Here is a 4,715-nt window from a genome sequence, read left to right as displayed (position 1 = left end):
GATTGGTCGTCCTGGGGATTGGTTATATACTAGACCGTTTAAATAAAACAATAGGAAACAATGTAGCCCACGTGTCGGCCAGATGTGCAACGTCCTGAAAAAGAAAGTTGGGAAATTAAATTCATACGATGCGTGGGAGTTATTCGCGTGCAAAGAATAAACTTTTACAGATGTTGCATTAGGCATTAAACTAAGTTTTTAGCGACAAATTTTTCATAACTTGATTTTTTACCTAAATTCGTATAGTTCACAAAAAATATATTAATTTATTAATAAAATTACATTTTTTAAATATTTGTTTATATTTATTCTTGTCAGTACTTTTTGGCAAAAGCGACTTTCAGAACCAGTCGAGCCACTACAAACTTTTTTCCTAATGATAATGGAGTTAATATGTGTTTGTGATGCTTTTTAAAAAAAGTTTATTTATTTACGATGAATAAATTAAAATAAACTAATATTTGAATTATTCAACATTATTCTTCACATTTTTATATAAGATCATTAGATTATACGTATGATTTCAGTTTTTTTATCTTTGTGAACCGAATACGTAGCTGGCTTTAACGTAATGGTTAAACATTAGTAATTTAATTATCTGATTGAATGAGCTATTTGCTAACCAGTGGCTCGGATGATCATGATCATTATATTAGTGCGTTCTAAATTGCTGCTTCATTGAGATATATTATAAAACAATATTTATGAACGTTAAATGTTTCCACTACCGGCAATGATGATTGAGCGTTCCGGTATATGACGCCGTATAGAAACAAGCCATAATAACCAGTGCACAGAAAAATCAACTGTGGTTTATATTGCATCATGCTTAGGCTTAATTTAAATATGTTTTTTGTAGAATAATAAATAAATAAAAATACATATTATAAACTGTACTACTTCGCATACTTAGTAAACGCAATACAAGCAGAGTCGCCATTTAACATCAAGTGACGATCACACACAAGTCAATAAAAAAAATATCTAAACAAAGTTTTATCTATACTTGAATTTAATCTATGAAAGAATCAAGATCATGGATTTGATCAAATAATGAAATCTACCTAATTGTCAAATGCCCTAACTGGAATGGCTGACTTTTGCTTACTCTTTGTCTCCACGGGAGACAGTGTCATTGAAATAAATTACTCAGGATGTTAGTCAACTTGTCTCTTCATACCTACCTATTTACTATTTATAAATACGTATTATTGATAGAAAAAGGGCCTGCGATATTCAGACTTGCTTCATTTAATGAATGCTAAAAGTTTGCCTGCCCATGCTCTACCCAGGGGCGTAGCTACCGCTGTATCAGCTGAACCAATGGTACGGGGCCCTGGACTATAGGGGCTTCGTATGTGTAAAAGCACAAAATTGGTAAAATGTATTCCACAATGTCGCTAAATCGTCATAGGTTAGCTTCTCGGAAAAAAACATTTAAAAAAAACTAGAGTTTCACTTTCGAAACTCTAGACAGTTTTTTTTTATATGTTTTTTTTTTAGAAATGGCAAAATATAAAAAAAAACAATATTTTCCTCAGATTAAGTGTACAGCCAAAAAATTAAAATATCCTACGAAGGTTAGGTCACTGTCGTATTTATTTTAAGGAAGCATTTATTTGTGAGAAATCTTTTCCCTCGCTACGCTACTGGCTCTACCATAGGTAAGTACGATACCTACGGTAGCCAATTATGGTGTTTGAACCGTGGTGGGTATGGTTAGCTTCAAGGGTCAAAATTCTATTGCGTGAGGACTGAAATATAGTCGGTAGTAGGTCGAATGTGTCCACTATGCAACTTTTGTTCTTTGACTACCTATTTTGTTTCTGTGGCGCTTTTGAACCTACCACAGGTTACATGGGGTTAATTATTTTGATGTTCTTTGATATAGTGAATAGGCACCTTCATTTACAATCAGAGACCAAAACGTTCCCAGTAAAAGAGTGTCAAAAACAACTTTTGTGTGTACTTTTCAAGTAGTCGCATTTGCAAAAATTAACTTTAAACAAATCATTTTGATCTATTTTATGGTGATTTTGCTCTTTTAGAATTTCATTTGAACCAGCTTAAAAATTGAACTTCAAGCGAACGTATTTAGATTTAATTTTCTTTAACTATTCTATAACAACCAAAATACAAACGTGGACAGTTTTAAGTGACATCCTACTAATATAATAAATGCGAAAGTGTGTTTGGATGTTTATTTGGATGTTTGTTACTCTTTAACACCGCTACTACTGATACGATTTGGGTGTAATTTAAAATGTAGATAGATAATGCCCTGGATTAACACAAAGGCTACTTCATCCCGGATAAATATATAGTACCCGCGGGAAATATGAAAAACCGAATGCCACGCGGACGAAATCGCGGGCGGGTTTTCTATATGATTGTGTCACCATTTTTATGACATCTCGATGGCTCCAAGCAAAATCAATACTTAAAACAAATCAACACATAAAACAAAGTCGTCCGCCGTGTCTGTCCATCTGTCCATCTGATTGCGATAAACTAGAAAACGATTCAAAAAAAATCATGCGGTTTTTTATGAATAGGTAGATAGAGCAATTCATGAGCAGGTCGCGGACGAAGTCAAGGGCCTCTACTAGTTAGGTACTAAACTATAACATACTTAGAAATGAGGGTTTCAAAACGAGATAAACCTCGCATCTTTGCTGGAAAAGCATCTTTATTTTCGTTCTAATTTAATGAAAAGCGCAGGTGCATCCAAACCTCAGGTTTATCAGATTTCCAGTTGAATGGAACGGAGAGCTCTCTAAACATCACGTCCGCAAAAGTTCTATATAATCGGATTAATTTCGCTTTTGCTGGCGTCTTTTGCAATATATTACAAAAGAAGATCTTACAAAACAAGATGATATAGAATGAAAAGTTTTGCGTGGATAAATTAATTATCATTATTAAATTTTTATTTACTCTTTTATTTTTATTTATTTATAATAACTTTATTGCACAAAACAGAAAATAACAATAGAACACATAAATTTTTAGGCAAAAGGCGACCTTATTTATATTAACTGACAGCCCATACGCTACACTCCAATCATAGACTGCATTAAGATCATTATTGATATGGTTAATAACCTCAGCAATGCTTTCCACAGACGTCAGTGCATAAACTTGGAAATCATCTGCATAAAGATGATATTGCAAAGAAAGATGTTCAGTGAGAGTATTTATAAAGATGGAAAAAAGAAGAGGAGATAGCACACCACCCTGAGGAACCCCAGCATTAATGGAACAGAAAGAGGATTGTTTCTCTTTTACACGGATGCACTGTGTGCGACCGTTTAAATAGGTGTGGAACCATCTAAGTACAGGGGAAGAAATGTTAATAGATTCAAGAATAGCCAAAAGAATTTCAAAATCAACATTATTAAAAGCGTTAGAAAAATCAAGCAACGTTAAAATAGTTACTTGCTGGTTATCAATTCCATAACGCGCATCATCACAGACCTTCGTTAGAGCCGTCACAGTACTGTGCCCACGACGAAAACCAGACTGGAAAGGGTTAAGGATATTATTTTTAGTTAGAAAACTTAGGAGTTGAGAATGAACTATGCGCTCAAGGACTTTAGATAGGAAGGGAAGGATAGAGATTGGACGAAAATGGGAAAACGTAGTATTATTTATTTATCCTTTTTTTAATTTTTAACAATGTTATTGATATAAAATATAATACAAAACACTATTAAAAATCATAAAAAATCAACTCACGGGACATTTGAGTGCCCAAGCAACCGGTGGTCAGGGCTCCAGAGTAAACCTCCTCACAATACGCGCCGTCTCAAGAATCACTGCATTCTATATCTGTTAAATTAATTATTAAATATAAAATGTAGGTAGTATTTACGTAGTCATATTAAATACTTTTAATATTATTGTAAGTACATACTTCTAAAGCCTACTTGAAATAAAGAATTTAATTTTTAAATTATAAAATAAATTATGTTTGGCATTGAATTCCTAATATCCCAACCAATATGATTGCCCAGTGAGCCGTGATAGCCCAGTGGATATGACCTCTGCCTCCGATTCTGGAGGGTGTGGGTTCTAATCCGGTCCGGGGCATGCACCTCCAACTTAACAACTGTGTGCATTTTAATAAATTAAATATCACGTGTCTCAAACGATGAAGGAAAACATGGTGAGAAAACCTGCATACCGGAGAATTTTCTTAATTCTGCGTGTATGAAGTCTGCCAATCCGCATCGGGCCAGCGTATTGGTCTAACCCCTCTCATTCTGAAAGGAGACTCGAGCTCAGCAGTGAGCCGAATATGTGTTGATAACGAATATGATTGTAAGTGAAAGTTTGTTCACTTTTATGCCTAAACTAATTCTAATAATAATTCATTCAGCAAAGAATAACTATTTTATCAGAATACGAGTACTTATATTTTATCCCCATTTTCCAGGGAACTACGAATTAAATAATTTTTTCAACTTTGAAATCCTGGGTGACTCGTTATTCAATTTAACCATTTTATAGTCTACATTAAAAATAATTTATTAAAATTTTTTTCGCTTTTCTCGTACATATAAGCAATAATTTTTCTATTTTTGTTTCCTTTTTTCTACAAAAAACTGCAATCGTTTTGTCAAATGTACTCGTAGATTTGATAAAACATAGGAAAAATAAGGAGCCACTATTTCTGCATGTTTTTTAATTTTCATTTTCCATTTGCTTTTTCT

This window comes from Bicyclus anynana, chromosome 19 (genome assembly GCF_947172395.1).
Source record: "Bicyclus anynana chromosome 19, ilBicAnyn1.1, whole genome shotgun sequence".
NCBI classification, from domain to species: domain Eukaryota; kingdom Metazoa; phylum Arthropoda; class Insecta; order Lepidoptera; family Nymphalidae; genus Bicyclus; species Bicyclus anynana.
The sequence above is the reverse complement of the archived record's forward strand: the minus strand, read 5'-3'. Positions refer to the sequence as shown.